Source organism: Lactuca virosa, chromosome 4 (assembly GCF_052849685.1).
Source record: "Lactuca virosa cultivar CGN04683 chromosome 4, Lactuca_virosa_CGN04683_v6, whole genome shotgun sequence".
In the NCBI taxonomy this organism is placed as follows: Eukaryota; Viridiplantae; Streptophyta; class Magnoliopsida; order Asterales; family Asteraceae; genus Lactuca; species Lactuca virosa.
The window spans coordinates 294,025,606-294,047,095 of record NC_136429.1 but is presented as its reverse complement, the minus strand read 5'-3'; positions in this window follow the sequence as shown (position 1 = coordinate 294,047,095).

Sequence of the window (21,490 nt, the reverse complement as noted above, 5' to 3'; positions counted from 1 at the left end):
TGAATATAAATATAAGGTACAATTAAAGCGTAATAAGTGTAGCTTAACTTACCGAGTTTCTAGCAAATAGTCAAAAATTGTGCGGGTAGAATCTCAACCCGAAAGCTTCTTTTCGTCGGGATCTTAGATACCCCAGAGCCTCGCTAAAGTACTCCAAAGTCTTTGGAATATCGGAATCTGAATTAGAAGAGTCTCCATAGAAAAGGATAAGAAAAGGTGTAAGGAAGAGGCAAATTTCGGCTTATATTTATCGGAAGATATAGGGGCGCGTCGCATATTAGGCCAGGACACGCCGCATTTTCGGCTGATGTGTCTGGTCGTTTGCGGTGCCACATATCGTTGTTTCTGTGCTCAACATTTCCTTATCTCTTACCGATTCGGCCTTGACACCTATCCTAATGAGATGAAGCTACATGTCGTTCACTCAATGGGCCACGTCAATATGATGGTTGGAAGACCCGACCCTATCTTGGCCACACGGTGCGCTCTCGGGCTGCTATGTCATCGAGTCAGATATTTTTCTGAAATCTTTGAAAAACCATAACTTTCGCATACAATCTCCATTTTCGACGTTCTTTAAATCCAGGCGTAGGTAATTTCGAGTACTACAAATTTTCTTTAAACTTCAACAACGAATTCTCACTCTATTTTAAGTTCATATTTTTATAGAGATTACACTGTTAATGTCTATGTGAAAATCATAACTCCATACAAACTCAGTTCTTGACTATCTTTATATTGACATATTCGTATTTACGAGATCCTCAACTCTCATTTATATTGTTTTGGATAACACTCAACCAATTTAAATTTCGATTTCTATGTTGCACACTGATGTACTGAAACTTGGAAAAATCATAACTCCCTCTACGAAGTCAGATTTGGACGTTGTTTACTTTTGCTTTTACGATTACTACGAATTTCATTTAGAATACTTAGGTTAATAAGCAACCTATGTTTGACTCACTTTTTTCCACACACTTTTTCGTATAGGTTTGTGTTAACATTACCTAACGGCCACATTAAATGTAACAGAGAAGTTACTGCCTTGGCTAAGACTCGGTCTTGGCCTCAGAGAGCCAAAGCCGGAGCGACAGCTCATTTCTCTTCACAAGGGAAGAACATCCCATGTGATCTCCTCATTCACCCACAACCAATGAGAAAGCTACAAATGGCACGGGTGACATCCAGAACTGACGTCACCTGACGGTTAGTTAGTGTGAATAGCTCTCCCAGTAAGAGGAGGCCACGTATCACGCTCACGAGAGACGGTCCCCACGATCCGTTATTAACAGGTACAATGGGATCTCTTCCGCCTCAAGAAAGCTACAAATGGCACGGGTGACATCCAGAACTGACGTCACCTGACGGTTAGTTAGTGTGAATAGCTCTCCCAGTAAGAGGAGGCCACGTATCACGCTCACGAGAGACGGTCCCCACGATCCGTTATTAACAGGTACAATGGGATCTCTTCCGCCTCAAGGAAGGGATCCATCTTCTCTTTCACGAAGTTTACTCTAATTCTCTCTCTCAGAAAACTAACTTGATCGTCGAAGTGATGTCCCAGGAGAACACTCGGTCGTCCTTTAACGGTTCTTCTGTGATTATGTTCTCAGGGAAACTCCCAAAGTAGTTGCATCATCAAGCATGCAAACCCCTTTTAGGAGAAAGTCACAACATTTGGCGCCATTCAGACGTATCCTTAGTGTGATACAACCAATTAACAACTCTGGTTCTTCGTAAAATAGCGATCTATCCCTGACAACACCTACGCTTGCAATACCAGATCTGTTCAAATACCGGTAGTGGTAACTAACGAAAACCACTGCGAGTATAGAACCCATACTCCAATCCAGGCACTCATGGTGCAGATCTCACCGATTACGAGGCCAGTACACCAGAGCAATTTCCGGCAACCGTCATCGAATGTTTCATCGTCTCAGACGACAATATCACATCCTGATATGCTGTAGAAACCTCTGCCTGACAACATAGAAGTACTTACTATCTCTCATCCTCATAAGAGAAACACGAGTCATCAAGCAGGGGACGAAATAGAGGTACTTTCAAGAAATCTACTCAATATCAGTTTTTTCGAGTAGCGATCCCATACCATTGAATTGGGATTCGAGAGATCCGCTCCTCATATCTAGATTTATTCGTAACACGAAAATCCTTTGAACATATATCGACGACAGTAGTCGGTTTGATATACTCTACGAGCATTGTCTTAGACAACTACCAGACGTGTGGAAGGAGGGGCTATAGCCCCCAACCGGGGGGCCATTGATAGGATTCACCAGACATAGTTTGTAGCCATTGGCCAAAATTCAACTACTCTTAACGATGGTCAGTCACGAAGAGAGGGATCGAATCACAAGAACAATCAGATTCCCTATAATCCGATATCCGGCAGAACACAATATCCTACTCGGACGATTGGCAATCTCCTCACTACACCTCGTACCATCAACGATTCATGGCGTAATTAAATTTATCAATGGCTGATGGACAAGGTATTCGCCGATCAAATTGGTAGGAGTATCGAAGTCTACGTTTACGATATGGTAATCAAGAGCCGCGATGAGGAAACATTACTCTGGGATGTGGAAGAAACCTTCAGAACGCTAGCTAAAGCGCAGATGAAGTTAAACCCAGCTAAGGGCTTCTTTGGAGTCGAGGAGGGGCAATTCCTTGGGTATCAGGTATCCAAAGAAGGGATTCTCCCCAATTCCACTAAAATACATGATTTCCTTGAATCAAAAACTCCCCACAATCTCAAAGGGGTACAGGAGATTAGCGGAAGGTTGACGGCATTGGGAAGGCTCCTTGCCAAATCTGCAGAGAAAGCACTTCTCCTGTACCAAACACTCAAAGGCTGTTTAGAAAAAAACAGTTTAAATGGGCAGAAGAAGCAGATGCGGCATTGCCAAAACTGAAAGATGCCATACAACAACTCCCGGCTCTCGCCTGCCCACTCCCAGGGGAGACACTACAGATCTACTCAGCAGCGTCTGAGGAGGCCATCTCCTTTGTACTAACAGTGGAGAGAGAGGGCAAGCAGATCCCCATTCATTTTGTTAGCAGGTCCTGCAAGGGCCAGAAGTCAATTACCCGGCCTTGGAAAAGCTGGTCCCCGCCCTGGTTTACGCTGTCAGGCGACTACGGAGATATTCCCAGGCCTACAAGGTGTATGTTCTGACTAGTTACCCAATAAAGCAAGTGGTACTAAGGCCAGAAAAATCTGGGCGCCTGGCCAAATGGGCCATCGAGTTGGGTGAGTACGACATCCATGTGACAACCCGAAACTTTTTCCGTTATCCTTACCCAGTTTCCGTTAATAAAATTTGGGTTTTTATTTATTTCCGTTCACGTTAGTATTATTTTTGGTCTAACGGAATATTCTAAGCTCAGTTCAATCGAGTTTTGGATTCAAAAATGAGGTTGTCTAAGTCAAAGCATAGCATCCGGGCCAAACAACCCTTCGAGAGGAGTTTACGGCCGCAAACTCAGTTTACGACCGTAAACCCTGTTTACGACCGTAAACCCTGTTCACGGCCGTAAACCCTCCACCTCACCCCTTGGCCGTAAACTCACCCCTATATAAGGGATGGGTGGCCTTCATTTCTCACTTTACACACTCCAGAAGCTTTCTCTCTCTCTCTCTCTCTCTCTCTCTCTCTCTCTCTCACTCTACAAACTTCGAATTTGCTCAAGGATCCTCAAGAACGTAAGTGATTCTTCACTTTGATTGTGTTTCTATCCTTATTCTAGTGATGAATCCATGTCTCATCTCCTAAATTTCATCATTTTCTAGATTTTCTCTCTCACCAAGAACACACACTAGTTCTTGGTGGCTAAAAACCTCATTCAAAGCTTCTTAACAGTAAGTAACTACCATCTGTACTTGTTATCTACTAGAAACCATCGATTTTCGCCTAAAAATCGACCTGAAACGCATGAACTGGGTGTTTACGGCCATACACCCTTCAATGGCCGTAAACTCCATTTTTGGTCGATTATTGACGTTTAAACTCTTCCTTGAGCTGGGCGCAAAGCTTAGAACACTTCCAGAAGGCTAGAAAGGACCTTGAAACACCGAAAATCACACTTTTCGCCAAGTGTTTACGGCCGTAAACCCATGGGCCGTAAACCCATGGACTGCAAACACTTGGGCCGCAAACATATGGGCCGTAAACCCTGTTGGGCCGCAAACCCTTGACCGTACACTCCTTTTACGACCACAAACTCCCCATTTTCAAATCACATGTGATTCTAACACTTAGTTTTAAGTGTTTCCTAGTCCCTAAGGTGGTTCTTTCCATAGCAAATAGTGTTAAGCCCTCACCTAATGCATATATGTACTTTTACATGCTAAATAGGATTCGTTTGTGCCCGAGGCTTTATTTGACACTCAGCAATTCCTAGCAACTTACACTCGAATCCCACATCAAACAGTGAGTTCATACCCCTACGCTTTTTCCAAGTTTTTCATGTTTTTAGGGGGGAATACAAGCAAAAGTACAAGGAAACTTATGCTCAAAGTATATTATTTTGTTTAAAATAATTATAGTTTCAGTATGCTTTTAACACAGAAAACAGTTTTACCAAACGATTAAGAAATCAACTTGTAGAAACAGTTTTCAAAACTAAAGCAAGGAACTTGTGAATCTTGTCATAAAATGTGATATTTTACAAAGGATTCATACAAAACATAAACAGGATTTTCGGTATTATTACATGCAAATTGTTAGTCTAAAGTTGGAGACACGTCCTTGGTAACACTCCCACCGAATTCGAGAGTGTAGGACTAACACTTGTAACCAGAATCTCTTGTAGGGAGAGCGTGACTATTGTGTATAGATCTATACGGGACTGACTATCCTGCACCTCGCTGCTAGCTACAGTTGGACCGTCAGGTCTACAGGTGACAAAGTCATAAAAAGATATTGGCCCCGTTACGTGCCATATCAAGTCTAAGTACGGTTATGACACTCGCAACCTAGATAACAGAATTTACTTTTGTAATAATGAAACAAGTGAACTAACCTCAAAGTAATAACCGATTTGATTACTAGAGGGTATTAATAATACCCTTAGGATTTAGTTCACTACTTATTTATTAGTTTTATTTATGTAATAAGGCTAATACATCTCACAGAGAGCAAACAGGGTTTTTCAAGGAAACTACATCTAACGATACAAGTATGGTAGATACTCGTACACCTCAGACAAGAACAGATAATCAACTATCAACTTTTAAGGAAAATATAGGATTTTCCTGGGACAACTCAACCTTACATAAACAGGCTATTAAACAAATAACGAATGGATAATCAAACATCTTTCATAAGAAAATATAGGATTTTCTTGGGAAACACTTTTCAAAGGATCAAGGAAACATTTCTTTCACCAGAACTAAACGCTTATGAACTCACCAGCTTTATGCTGATATTTTAATACTGCTTGTATTCTCAGGGCAACAATAGACAGGTACTCTTGCCAACTTTTGGAAAAGACGGAGCATTTTGGAGTCACGTCTTTTACTTTTGTTATATACTGTTATCTACAAACCATGTTTTCAAACAATGTAAATATTCTTATTATAATGTAATGGTTGTGTTTACTTCGCTTACTATGATACAACTGTTGTGATACTACGCATGACGTCACCCGCCCCCGGACGTTTCCGCCGTCCGTTCCGACGGTTCGGGGGTGTGACAATCCAGTACCATCCCAGAACCAACATCAAAGCCTAGGCCCTTGCTGACTTCCTGGTTGAAATCCCAGATACCATCAAGGGAGTACCGATGACAATCTCTGTCGACCCATTAGAGCCTAAGGCCAACAAGGAACTTTGGAAGTTGTATATCGATGGCGCAACAAGCAAAGAAGGCTCAGGCGCAGGCCTGATCCTCCAAAGCACCGAAGGCGAAGAGATCACCTATGCACTACGATTCGAATTCCAAGTATCTAAAAATAAATCAAAGTACGAGGCGCTCCTGGCAGGACTAAGGCTCGCCAAGGAAGTTGGGTTAAAGCAACTAGCAGCCCTCAACATTTCACTGCTTATCACAAACCAGGTAAATGGAACGTACGCGGTTAAAGACTCAAGGATGCCGAAATACCTAGATGCAGTCCGAAGTCTAACCAGCACGTTCAAAAGCTTTTCCATAAAACAAATATCCCGGGGAAAGAATGCAAGGGCGGACACTCTCAGCAAGTTAGCCTCAACTTCCTATAATAAATTAACAAAGAAAATGTTAGTCGAAGTGCTCCCTGAGAGAAGTATCGATAACCAAAAGGTCAATACAGTATCGACTGCACCGAAATGGACCAAACCGTATGTCGATTACTTGCGCCATGGCATGCTATCATATGACCATGTGAAGGCAAGAAAAGTCAAGATCATGGTGTCACATTTTGCAATCACCAGTTACACTGAAGAGGGTATCTCGATCCATGGCTAAAGTGCATCTACAAGGAAGAGGGACAGACATTCCTAGAAGAAACTCATTCGGGGGATGCGACGGCACATGAAGGCACTCGAGCACTCACAGGCAAAATACTCTGCCTAGGGGTATATTCGCCAGACGTGTATGACAACGCTGCAGCCCTAACCAAGAAATGCAAGGAATGCTAGGCATTTGTTTCTTTCAAAAACCAACCATGTCGTTGACTAGCATCACCAGCCCCTGGCCCTTCCACCAATGGGGGATTGACATAGTGGGACCTTTCCCACCAGCGCCGGGAGGTGTGAAATTTTTGCTGGTAGTCGTGGACTATTTCACCAAGCGGATAGAGGTGGAACCACTGGCCACCTCTACTGGCAAACAAACGATAAAATTCATGACCAAGAACATCTTGGCCCGTTGTAGCACACCCAGAACCCTCATAAGCGATAACGACACACAATTTGAAGGAAGTCCCTTTAGAGAGTGGTGCAAAGACAAAAAAGATTCATCGTCGTTTCACGTCAGTGGCGCACCCTCATGCCAATGGGCAAACCGAAATCTCGAACGAAAACCATAGTTAATTGTTTGAAGAAAGGCTACACAGATCAAAGTCCGTCCGGGTGGATACACTCCCGATAGTGTTGTGGTCCTATCGAACCACAACAAGGTCAAGCACAGGAGAAACGCCATTTAGTCTAACCTACGGGACAGAAGCGGTCCTCCCACTGGAAATAGCGACCAGCTCCCTAGGAACAAAGAATTTCGAAGAAGCAGCCAACGAAGAGGGCGACGCCAGGACTTGGACATGCTCAGTGAAAAACGTGAGGTGGCACAGCTACGCCAAGCACTGTACAAATCACGAACTGAGAACTATTACAACCACCAAGTCCGGGTAAAGAATTTCAAAGTCAGAGAACGGGAGCTAAGTTAGAACGAGTCTAGCCATGCTGAACCATTGGGTAAACTCAGTGTCGTGTGGGAAGGACCATACAAAATCGTGGAAGCCCATAAGAATGGTGCTTATGTCCTAGAAGCTCAGGACGGGCGTGCCACTCCAAGAACATGGAATGCGCAAAGCCTGCATCATCTTTACTCTTAAAACGAGTGTTAAAGGTAGAATCAATGCTAGCAAAGGCATTGTGTATTAATTTTAACATATAAATGTAATCAACAAGAATTAATTTAATACTTTCAATTTTATTACACTCTAAGAAAAACTAGAGTCAACAGAAAGGGCAATTCAGATGCACCTTATTTTACAAAACAACGAGGTTGTGTACATTTACCGTGTGACAACAAGGACTGATCATCCAATGTCACACGAGCGAACTCTTTACAAGGAGGCTGCCAAGGAGTTTTCATATAGAAGGCTCATAACCATCCTCCCAAAACATGTTCATCATTTACATCATAGAAAACATACAAACGAACATGTGACATGAGTGTAGAAGGATCATAACCTTCCACCAATAAAACAGATAGCATAATCGAGTGAGCCTAAAGATGACGATCTTGGCTACACCTAGGGTTTTTAAGCAGAAAATTAGAGCAAATTTCACAAAGACCAGCTTTGCTAAAACAAGGGTGCAAGAACACCATGTGTAAATACCATGTAATGGCCAACATAAACCATACACAAGGCATTCAAAGAATATGTGTGGTAATACCAAACATTCATACCCACGAATATAAAAGAAACACATGATTGCGAGACTCCCGGACATTCAAATGGCCACAAAGGGCAAAATAGACAAAAATGAACAAAGAAAAAGAAAATATTTTTCAATGGATTACATCAAAACAAGTCACAAAGCAGGGCTACATGTTACCAGGAGCAGAGCTTGGGCCACGGTCCGATCCTTCGCCCTGGGCTTCTTGGCAGAGATTGCGAAGTCCAACCATATCCAAAATACCATGGCGAAGGTGGTTAGCAAAGTCTGTTTCAGTAAAAGACACCATGGCATCCTCCATTTCTTGAGTCCTAGCGGCCACATTCTCCTCGGCCTTTGGGTCAGACTCCCTGACGATCCCCTGCTCCCAAACAATCCGTTTGCCCTGCTCCACACCAGCAGCAAGACAAGGCTTCTGCACATGCACCAAGCCCTGGAGAAATTGCGGGCTCTCGAGCACCCTGTCCACCACGCTGCTAATCCCGTCGCTGAGGATCCACGAGACATCGTTTCCTAGCGCCCCTTTCGCAACACTCTCAGTAACCAGATCAGCCTCCAATTATGTAATCCGCTTGGTTAGCCCATCATTCTCCAAACTCAAATCCCCCACACGATCATCCAGACGCCTTGCCTCCTCCTCGAGCTTTTCCACTTGATCTGCTAAGTTTTCCTTCTCAAGCAACACCACCTCCCGCTCAGCCTCCCAACGACGCTTGTCAATCTTCGTCTTTTCCAATTGGGTTCTTAGTTCCTCGTACTCATTACTCTTTAGGTCAGCATCAGACTGAAGGGTCTCCATGTCAGAGATGTGTTCAACGGTCGCAACCAAGTATGACGACACCTGAACGGCGGTATAGAGCAAGCCGTCGGCCATGTGCTCATCAGATAGGACTCTTAAGGCCTCAGTGTTGGCCAGAGGAAAAGCGTGTTAACACCACTCCAGAGCGGTGTCGTGATCAGAGACAAGATCGTGGGCCGACAGCTTCCAAGCCGGCTTATAGGCATCTGGAGGAGAACTTGCAAGAAGGCGGAGTTGTGGTTTTGTCAAAAGAAGTTGATGCGGAACCATGGGAAGGCGAAGACCTAGTCTTCGCCTCGGCATTTCCAGCGGTGGTAACTGGGTTGGCCTTATCGGTGTTCTCTTCTGCTATACGACCGGGCGATTCAGTTGCCCGATTGTGTGCCCCCTTCGGAAGTTTCGAAGGACCCTCATCGGGGGCACGGGTGGAGCTCCTAGAACCCTCAAGAAAGAAACTCAAATTGCGTTTCTTGAGAAGAGGGGGCTCAAAGCTAACAGTCTTGGAAAGACCGCCAGCAGAGGCTTCAAGAACAGCGATGCGCCTCTTGACACGGCGAAGTCTTCTTGGTGACCCAGAAGGGGTAGGATCCTTCTGGGAAGCACCAGTGACAACGAAGTCTCGGAAATCCGACTCATCGTCACCACCAGCACCATCACCTATGGCACCGCCTGCACCGGCGGGAGACTCGTGTGAAGCCTTGATTCCTTGACCAGAAACAGGAGGTAGTAGAGCTTCCACAAGGTCGACTTTGCGGCATTGAATTTCACCATCAAACAAACTTTGAAGAGCCCTCTCCAAGGATATAACTTCCTCCCCACCTGGAATCAGAACGAAAGCAACGACGGTTAGCCAAAACCCAGATTTCAACGCGTTTTCCCTAAAAACAAAACAAAAGGGGGGGGGGGGAGGACAAGGGAAAAAAGAGTGTTATACCTTCCTTCGCAACAAAGAGCTCAGGCATTTTCCCACGAGCCCTCCAAGCGGCGCTCATTCCACCGGTGGCCAAAAAGCAATCGGGCCAATCCTTGCCGTCGATGCTGATAATCTCCAAGTTGTCAGCCAGCTCATTGTCAACACCAAAAAGCGTGGGAGAATGGTCCACATACGCCTTAACCCTTAGGTAGCCAATTAGCACAAGATCATTATCCACCCACAAGAACTTCTCTTGCTAGTTATTCTTGAACTTTTTGTCGTGAATAAGGGTAGGGACTCCCCGCCGGCGAGAAAGGGTTCAGGTCCCAGATTGAGTGGAAGCATTGAAGAAGTGCTTGAATGCCAGAACAGTTGGCTGATGACCTAGAGCACGGTAGAGGAGCTTGAAGCCTACTATCTTGTTTATATCAATAGGAGTCAGCTCCCTCACTGAAAAAACGTATTCACTGATGATAAGATTAAAGAAATCGGTGGTAGGCAAACGAAGACCTGACTCGAATAGGGCGATCGTAATCTCGACTTTGCCCTCTGGCGGGCTATACAGTGACGCATCAGGCAAAGGAATTTGCACGTCGTGTTCAGGAACGAACCGAATCGGCACTCGAAAGACTCCCATTCCTCGGTGGTAAGATCTCTTCCTAAAGCGTGAGCGGTAGCCATGGAAAATACGAAGGAAAGGTTTAGATGATTTTTCTCAATAACAAGTAGAAGGCAATGAGGAAAACGTCAGGAGGAACTGGGGTTTTAATGTCATCAATGAGGCAATGAATCGCCGTTATGATGAAACCGCTGAACAACGGCGATTTCGCCCTTCCAACTGCACAAGCTATCAATAGCAGTTCGCCACATATCTATGAGTAGACCAGAACAACCCTGCTACGCCACGAACGCAAAGGCCTACTGGTCTAAGGGACTTGTTAATGTTACCTAACGACCATGTTAAATGTAACAGAGACGTTACTGCCTTGGCTAAGACCCGGTCTTAGCCTCAGAGAGCGAAAGCCGGAGCGACATCGCATTTCTCGTCACAAGGGATGAACATCCCATGTGATCTCCTCATTCAACCACAACCAATGAGAAAGCTACAAATGGCCCGGGTGACACCCATAACTGACGTCGCCTGGCGGTTAGTTAGCGTGAATAGCTCTCCCAATAAGAGGAGGCCACGTATCACGCTCACGAGAGACGGTCCCCACGATCCGTTATTAACAGGTACAATGGGATCTCTTCCGCCTCAAGGAAGGGATCCATCTTCTCTTTCATGAAGTTTACTCTAATTCTCTCTCTCAGAAAACTAACTTGATCGTCGAAGTGATGTCCCAGGAGAACACTCGGTCGTCCTTTAACGGTTCTTCTGTGATTATGTCCCAGGAGAACACTCGGAGTGACGTCCCGGGATAACACTCGGTCGTCCTTTAACGGTTCTTCTATGATTATGTTCTCAGGGAAACTACCAAAGCAGTTGCATCATCAAGCATCCAAACCCCTTAAGGAGCATATCACAACAGTTTGAACGTGAAACTTCAAAGAATCATAACTTCTTCATACGAAGTCAGATTTAAGCGTTCCTTATATCCACAAGATCGTTATCATGACTACTAAAAATTTAGTTAAGGTTATTTCTCCTAAATAATCTTCTAATCAAAATGTTGTTTATTGCTCATAACGCATACGATGAATAATTATCCTGTTTGAGGATTTTAATTATAAATAATTATCAATTATTATATTTTAAAGGTATAACCAAAATTTGCAAGCATTATATTACCTCTCCATTAGGATGATTACGTCCCAGAGTCATAAGGCAACAAAATAGCTCTGAGTAGTGATTCGTAAGTGAGGATTTGTTTCTGTACCATGTACCCATAGTACTAAATCAACTCACTTAATGGACTTATACTTAACACAACATCCTAGGTTCCTTTACGATAGCTTATCTGCATGTCGACCTAGTTTCATCACCGAAACATCAATTTGGTTATTTTAAAATCCAACTATAACATTCTTTATAGACCATTTATCTACATATGTGATACCTAGAAAGGTATACTCTTATCTCTTGGTATTATTATAATCCATGAGATATTGTGTTTCTACACACTCCCTAGACACTTAACGATAAGATCTAAGGCAAGATAGTTCCATTTACCCATAGGCATAGGTAAAGGTCTCAAGTTCCCTCACCCTATAGATGTTGTTTTCTCACCTTCCAACCAAAACGTCAATTTTATCATTTTCATAGCAAAACTTGAAGTTAATAATTCTCTCTTAGCTTCTTGTTTGCAACTTTTTTGGATCTTGACGTTAATCCGCAGTTGATTTGCCTTTCAAACTTTTGCCTTAATTGTCGGGTCTCCCCCACTTGGCTTTGAACCACCACATGCTGCTAATTAAAATCAATCAAAGCCCATACTGGCCTTTCTTATGTGATTTGCAGATCTCTTCCTTCTTATAAGAAACCCTTTGTCATATTAATGATTTTATCTTCCTTATTGTAGTATCAATGTGTGTGCCTATAATGAGTAACTTTCTCCATGATCACTATCATGGTCTAATCAAGATTACGACAAGCACGAAGTCATCTACCAAGGTACACACATACAAACTAGTAAAAGAGGGTTTACTAATGTAATACTAGAAACAACGATTGTTTTTTAACTCAATATTTTCCTTTCCTCTTTTCTGGGACGATCAACCTTGTCACACTCCACTTGATCATCTTGACCACCTCAAAATTTTTTTGAACATAGAGGCACAACAAACATACCTGGGCATCCTCTCATCCTTTCTATAACAACCGCAATAATTGCTCAGCCTCAACGAAGGCTACAATACTTCTATCTATTACCTCGATCCTCTCCTTTTTCAATCTCCCGACTAAACTTGGTCAATACACATGCCATGGTTCTCTGAACCAATCAACTTACTTACATAGAATTATTTATTTATTTATATATTTATTTTTATCCGGACTCTATCCTTCATGACCACTTAGGTCTGAACAAAATCATCTTCCGAGTCACTACTAAATGCAGGTAAATGGAAAAAACAGACAAAACAAAATCAACTACTAGTGGCTTGCCACTCTTCTTGATTCAAGTACGGATCATGTGCTTTCGGTAGTACAGGCCTTTACTACCTTTTAACACTTATGCATACTCGTCCCAAGAATTGCTTTGCAGTTCCCAAGTCACTTCACATAATAACCATAAAGCAATTTAACACACACGAATGTGTCCAAATAAGAACATATAATAATTTTCCCTAGACTCCACTAGGAATTTTGCGTCTCTATTACGTACATCTTGGCTTCATAGACTTGCCTTCTAGGATCCATCTCACACATATGTGATAAGATTAAAACTCTTTAAGATCGATGAGATTCTTAACAAGTAACACAATAACAAAAAGTAAATAAGAACACCAGATGAATCAAACAGATGTTGAATGATTAATAATCCACAACCTTAGAAAAAATCTATTAAGAACTGCTAATGTATAGGTGTGGTAGGGTTACAATAAAGATATCAACGACTACCCAAAATACGGTGCATGCATGCACTATATAAAGTAAACCCTAATTAATAATACACGGCTGGACAGGCCGAGTACCGTGAAAACAATGGACTAGACCAAAAGCCCAATGACGTAATATTTCTAACCCAACAATCTCCCCCTTTGCGTCAATTGAGGCGAGAGATTACTGCTGCAGTGCATGCGTGGTCTTCTTTACCGTTTTGAACAACTTCGGTATGATAGCAAGAATAGTGCGAAGAAAGTTGATATACCACCGGAGCATGTCATTGAAGATCTTCTTTGAAACATCATCATTGGATTTACATCTGTTTATTATATCCAAAATATGTTCAAGAGCAACCGTGGAAAACAGATGTTTGTCGGATAAGGCGAATAGGCACTTCAAAGGAGTATCTGAACCATCAATTCCTTTAGTAAACATCACCATCAAGTGTTCGATGTCAATCTTGGCCAAACGCATCTGATTCACGTCGCTAGCTTTTCCAATGGGTTTAACAGTAGGCTTGCATCTTATAGCAGTGGCAAATTCTTGATCAAGCTTTGCTACTTCATGTATATACGACACCAACATTCGCTTGATATGAGCAAGAATGGGTTCGTACTTCTGCTCATCAGTAAGAAAAAGGTTCGTCAACAGAATCCAGTCATGAGGATTGAGATTCGGTAGGTCAGCAAGGGAAATCTCATGAACTGGATTTGTAGAACCGTGAGTGACCCGAAACTTCACATTGATGAAGTTCCCCGCGGAAACTGGCTTCATTACCTTGACCGTAGTAATCTTCTGTGCACTCCAGGTTAGGTATTGAGGTTGTGAGAAAGCAAGATAATAGTTAATCAGATCTCGATCAACCTTTGCGTCAGGTGAGGGAATAGAGGCAGTTGGCTCAAAACAATGAAAAACGAACGCTCGCCTGGTAATCGACATATTGAATTGAGAATCTTTCGAGTTCTCCAGGACAAAAGAGATGACCGGCTCCAGCCAATGTGAACTTGGAGATTCGATAGCTTTTTTTATCAACTTTTCTAATGTCCACAAAGGAAACAAAGTTTTTCTGCTTTCCAGTGTGTCACGATCTTCCTTTTGCTTTCGTTCCCTCTCTTCTTCTTCTCTCGCGATCCGAACATTTTCCTCAAGCTCTCGGTCACGGAGTTTTCGTTTTAATGCCTCTTCTTTAGCTTCTTCTTCTTCTTCATTTTCACCAATAATCTTCTTCCCTTTGACTTGCGCCTTTGAACCCGAAGCTTCATTACCCTTTGGTTTATTGGTGACATTTGGTTTAACAGGAGGTGGTTGACAATTTTCATCTGTTGGAGTTTGACTTGTGGGGGGTTGTTGTGGTGGAGCTTGACTTGCTTCTCCCCCTTGTTTTGGAGGGATACACGCCTCCGAAACACCTTCGATCCTGCTCAGCATTGTAAGTGCGGGACGCAGTTTCTCAGCCAAATGTCTCTTGATGGTGATGGTTAGAACCGAATCATGTGCCTCCACCAGATTAGACAGAAGAGCATGAATATCACCAACACAACTTTTCACAACGGCATGCTCTGATTTGAGATCATCAATCTCCTTCTGTGCTTGGGTGAGCTTGACAGACTGAGTTTTGAGCAGAGTAGTTTGTCGTGCAATATCATCCATCACCTTATTTTCCATAGCTAAATCAGTTTGGAGTTTGTCGAGACGAGAGTTGATAGACGTTTGGAGCGCCGTGTGATCGGTTTGGTTGCTTTTGCGAACGGTTTCAAATTTCACTTGTTCGGCTTGTAGGGAAGAGACAAGCTTCTCGACAGTGGCATTCACTATGTTTGCATTTTGATGTGACTCAGGTTGCAGAGACTCCAAAAAGACCTTAGCATCTGAAATTAGTTTTTCGACATTTTCGGTCGCTGTCTTGGTGGAATCATCAACTGCCTTGGTTGCTTTCTCAATAAAAGTTTCATGCTGTTGGACCAGGGTAGCCACTAGAGCTGTAATAGCAGCGTCAGAGTATGCTGATGTGGAGGATTGGGATGAAGAGGCGAGCAGTGTATCAAGCTTCTCATTCAGATCCTTGAGATGCCTCTTGGTGACTGGGGTATCGTCATCATCATCACTCTGAACAGTGTAAGGACTGAAATGAAAAGTATCAAACTCCACATCCGTTCCACCAAGAATGGTGTCAGATTCGTCAGAGTTTGTTGGAGACAGAGGTTTGTATTCATTGATGAGAGTGATGGCCTTTGAAACACACTGGTACATGGTTTCTAGAATTGAACCGACGAAGGAAAATTTAGAGAAGTCTGCCACGATGATCTTCGTGGTGTGAAAAGTAGCAATTGCAGATATTAAGGAATCTGCCATGACTGGAATCTGAAACTTCGCCATAGTCTGTTGAGTAATAATAATCCAGAATCTCCCACTTGAAATCTCAGTGTGACGAGATGATGAATTCAAACTTTGAACCAATTGAGTCCAGAGAATCGACTCATAATCAAGATTGATTCCATGATACAGACCATAGAGAATGGTCATGAAACCCTTGCTAGCACCATCAGATCCAGCGACACGTTCAGAAAAACTCTTAGAGAGAAAGGTAAACAACCCATTCCACTGAGGAGGAACGCAGGACTTCTTGACCTTTGTAATCATGGTGAGAATGTCATTATACCCCATGTTGTAGAACATCTCAAAGATTTGACCAGTAGAAATCGAGTTGGGGTTCACCATTGAGTCTACATAGGTTATCCCTAGAAGAGAGCAAAATGTAATTTTTGAGACGGAAGTCTTCTTATCAAGAATCTCAAACAAAATCCTTTCCTCAGCCTTGGCGTACTTTGATGAAGAGTAAACCTGAGAAAGAAGTCACATAGGAACAACGTCGACCTTGGTAAGAGCATTGACCAGTGTAGAGTATTTCAGGCATTCGACGATCTGCAGCATGTATGTATCATACTTGAAAGGCACCAAGTTGATGATCAGATTCTGGTTGGGCTTGATTGTGAGGTGAGAGGATTGTGTGGTGTGTTCTTGAACTGAAGAATATTCTGCCATTGTAGAAGCTTGGTGAGGAAGATGAATAGTAGAGTAAGAAAAATCGCCTGTAGAATGCTCGAGAGGTTTGTAAAGAGGAAAACGGAATGAAACAAATCCCTTTATACGATTTCTAGGAGAGAGAAATTTCTTTTAATGATGATTGCGTGACGTTCTGAAACGACGCCGAAAAAGGTGCGATGTGACAACTGTCTTTCCCAAAAATGGCGTGTTAGGCGGCGTGACGATAGGGTAACGTTTCAAATTCACGCGCCTTTTTCAAAATCTTATCCATTCATCTCCTCTGCAGAATGTCCAACCGTTTCAAATTCCTTTTCAAAAACTAATCTCCCTCTCGCTTCATAGTCCAAATAAATAGACCGCGCCCCTGTCACTTCATTAAAAAAAAGAACACCATTGTGTAGTAGAAGCGAAACAATAAATTAGAAAATTGCCATTGGAACCAGAAACCAGACGTTGGAAGATCATAAAGAACTTCATGCAAGAGTGTGCCAAAGAAAAAGAAATAAATCAAGTTATTGATGTGGGATATTAGTGAAGTCTTCAGAGCACAAAACTGTGGATCCCGGGCACGAATCGCTTCGTTCAAAGTCCAGAGAGACTGAGAAGTGTCTGTGTGGTTTCCCATTGAAGTACGATCAAATGCTTGTTAAGAAGAAATGAAAGGCATCTTTTCAATATTCGGCTATAAGGGTGGCTTTCGCTTCAACTGAACTACGGATCTTGATATAAGACCGAAAGTTGAGTGAAGTACTTGTGTGTCCAGTTTAGCCAAAAACATCAAGTAGGTTTGTTCATTTTTCAGAAATCTCAAAACAAAATTAAAACTAAATCTTTTGTGTAGAAATATCCTTGTGTTGGAACATTTCATAAGAATCTCGCAAATAAAAATAAAAGAGATTTATTGGTACCGGCCACAAAAGTGGTTTCGTTAATGCATGGGTGAAAAACTAGAACGTGTGATTATTCACCGTCAATTCAGTAAAGGAATTGGATTTTGGGTTTCACTCAGTACGTGATTAAACAAAACTAAGATCATTAACACGGATGTTGTGTAACCGTAAACCTCAGTGGTAAATGCTGAGAGTCTCAAGGGTTACGTTTATGAAGCATAATGTGATGGAGAAAAGTATGAAGGTGGTTAAAGAACCGAAAGTACCTCTGCTATACGATAAGGACCAAGTAAATAACTATTAACTCAATGTGAGAAGAGTAAGGTAACTCGTGACTTAAGTGATTTTTGCAGCCTGATTGGGAAGAAACGATTTGTATATATCGAATCAGTAAGGCTTCACTTAGAGTCTTAGAGGCTTTAGACAACATGCAGCAGCATGCTTGTAGGGACACTTAGCTAGTACCAAGATAGAGAGATTTATACTTGCCCTAGCTCCGTCATGTGAATTCGTCCATTAACCTTTCAATAAGATAAACAAAAACAGAAGAGAAAATATTTTTGTATTTTTGAATTTTCTGAAGATAAATAAAAACAGAAGAGAAAATATTTTTGTATTTTTGAAAAAATAATGTACAAAAAGTATACATGATGTTTCAACCGAAAGTTCGCCTGTTGATGAATGAAGCGAAATATACCGAATGTTCGGTACAGTTTGGTTACCGAAAAAATTGGAACCGAAATAGACCGAGCGTTCGCTCTATTTCGCTTGTCAATTTTTAGTGAGGCAAAAGCGAAAGTGATACTTAAGGAAGCGAAGATGGTTTCGGTACATATTCAACTTCCATCATTCCTAATTCTTGGAGTATTCTATTGAAGGTTGCTTCAGGCAAGGCTTTTGTGAATATGTCAACCAATTGATCAGTGGAACGAACGAAGTGAACTTCAACATTACCATCTTCTACGTGATCCTTGATAAAGTGATATCGCAGTGCAATGTGTTTTGTCTTGGAATGCTGCACTGGGTTGTGACAAATACGAATTGTGCTTTCTGAGTCGGAGTATAGGGGAATTTTTTTCATATTCAGGCCATAATCTCTTAGTTGGCTTTGTATCCAGACGACCTGTGAGGTACAAGATGCTGCGACTATATATTCAGCTTCGGCAGTGGATAGGGATACACACATTTGTTTCTTGGACTGCCAGCTGACGAGTTTACCATCAAGAAATTGACAACCTCCAGTTGTGCTCTTTCGGTTCATACCACATCCTCCAAGATCGGCATCGGAGAATGCATGAACGAAGAAGCCTGGTTTAGCTGGATACCATATTCCGAGAGACGAGGTTCGCTTCAAATATTTGAGGATGTTCTTAACAGCTACCATGTGAGGTTCGCATGGATTGGCTTGAAACCTGGCACAATAGCAAACAGAAAACATGATATCTGGTCTACTAGATGTAAGATACATTAGTGATCCAATCATTTGACAATAGAGGGTCATATCAGCAGCCGGTTTTTCCAGAGATGGTGCTAGCTTCGTTCCGAATGCCATTGGAACCTTCACTTTTGAGTCTCCCATCATGCCAAATTTTGCCAGCAAAGTCTTTGTGTAAGCCTCCTGATTGATAAATATACCTTCTGGTCCCTGTCTTATGTTCAGGCCAAGGAAAAGTTTATTGGACCCATTGAGCTCATCTCAAATTTAGTCTCCATCAATTTTCGGAATTCAGTTGTTAAGCTGGGATTCGTGGAATCGAAGATGATGCCATCGACATAAATTTGGACTATCATAAGGTGGTCACCCTCTTTCTTGCGAAAGAAGGTTGGGTCAACCGAACGTTGTTTGAATTTAGACATTTTTAGAAAGCGAGTTAAAGTTTCATACTAGGCTCTAGGAGCTTGCTTTAGACCGTAAACTGCCTTGTCCAGAATGTAGCAATGATCATGATATTTCTCATTCACAAAACCTGGTGGTTGTTCAACATATACGGGTTCTTCCAACTCCCCATTCAGGAAAGCACACTTGACATCCATGTGAAAAACTTCAAAATTCTTATGTGCTGCGTATGCCAGAAAGATCCGTACTGATTCCAACCTTGCTACTGGAGCGAAGGTTTCTTCATAATCGATCCCTTCTTCCTGACAATATCCTTTCATAACAAGTCTCGCTTTGTTCCGTATCACATTCCCTTCTTTATCCATCTTATTACGGAATACCCATTTTAAACCAACTATAGATGCATCCTTTGGAGTAGGAATCAGTCTCCAGACTTGGTTTCTCTCAAACTCGTTGAGTTCGTATTGCATAGCTTGTACCCAATCAATTTGATCGAGTGCAGTGTAGACAGTTTTTGGTTCTATCTTGGAGACGAACGAATTAAACATGCAATATTCCACTTGAGATAATAAAGCAGTTTGCTTCGCTTTAACATGGGAGCGTGTAAGGACTCCCTCAGATTATTCACCAATCACTTGTGTTTTCGGATGATCCCTTGTCCATTTAGTGAGTGGAGGGTAATTTGGATCGTAGGCAGGATCCAGTTCGACATCTATTTCGCCTTCAAATTCTGATTGATCATCATCGGCATTCGAACTATGATTCTCCCCCTCGAATGATGACATGGTTTCAGTAATAGGTTCAGAAGGCTCCCCCTCGAATGGACTTTCATGGGTCATTGTTGGTGACATGTTCTCCTCCTGGAGAGCGGAATCCTGTTTAGTTGATGGAGACGAACCCTCCCCCTGCAGTGGTGTGCTATCTTTTGGAGGTTCGCTTGAAGCATGAGTTTCGCTTGGACTTCGAGGTTCACTTTCCATGTCATTTTTAGCGTCATCGATTATCTTCTTTAGATTATCAATTTTGTTATCGGCTGCCTTCGCTTCAGAGTTGATGGCCTTTTCTGGTTCATCAAAGAGCAACATGTACTCTTCAAACAGATTGGATACCGGTAATGTGACTTAACCTCTCTTAGGAAAGATTTCCTCCATTGGACTTTCGCTTGATTGAGATTTCTTCATGTAATTGTCATCAAACGTGACATAATAGGTTTCTTCTATCTTCTTTGATCTTTTGTTGAGAACCCTATATGCCTTGGAGGTTAGAGAGTACCCCAAGAAAATCCCTTCATCAGGTTTTACATCAAACTTGTTTCGGTTCTCTTTGGAGTTGAAGATGAAACATCTGGAACCGAAGACATGGAAAAACTTGACGTTAGGTTTCCGATTATTAAGAATTTCATATGGAGTGACATAAAATTGCTTATTGAGAAAGGATCGGTTATGGGTATAGAAAGCAGCAGCAATAGCATCGGCCCACAAATATAGAGGAAGAGAGGCGAATCTAAACATGGTTCGAGCAGCCTCATATAACGAACGGTTTCGCCTTTCAACTACCCCATTCTGTTGTGGAGTATAAGGAGCAGAGAAGTTGTGTGTGACTCCTTTTTCGGCTAGAAATTCTTCAAAATATTTGTTCTTGAATTCCAATATGTTGTCGCTTCTAACATTTCTAACTACCTTTCATAGTTGAAGCTCCACTTGTTTTACAAAGTTCTTGAGTTTAGGAGTCGCCTCTGATTTCTGTTTAAGAAAATATACCCAAGTGAATCATGAAAAATCATCGACAATAACGAGGATGTACTTACTACCACCGACGCTCTCAATTGCCGAAGGCCCACAAAGATCGATGTGTAGCAGTTCAAGAGGTTCAATAATCTTTGTGTTTACAAGAGTTGGATGACTCTTCCTTCTTTGCTTCCCCATTTCACATGCAGCGCATAGATGATCCTTATCAAACTTCAAGAGGCGAAGACCTCGCACATGATCACCAAGAATGAGCTTGTTGATATCTTTAAAGTTAAGGTGCGAGATTATTTTGTGCCATAACCAGCTATCATTAGAATGAGCCTTTGTTAACAAGCAAACAGGAGGCTTCCCTCGTATCGGATTCAGATTTAACGGATACATCTCTCCTTTTCGTTGTGACTTCAGAAGAACCGTTTTCGTTTTCTTCTCTATAATCTCTGACCCTTCATCATCGAATGGAACCTTCAGGCCAGTCCCCACAATCAATTTCGAAACACTGATCAGGTTGTGTTGCAATCCTTCCACATAGGCAACTTTACGGATTGAGAAATCTCCATTCGTGATCATGCCGTAGCCTTTTATTGTGCCA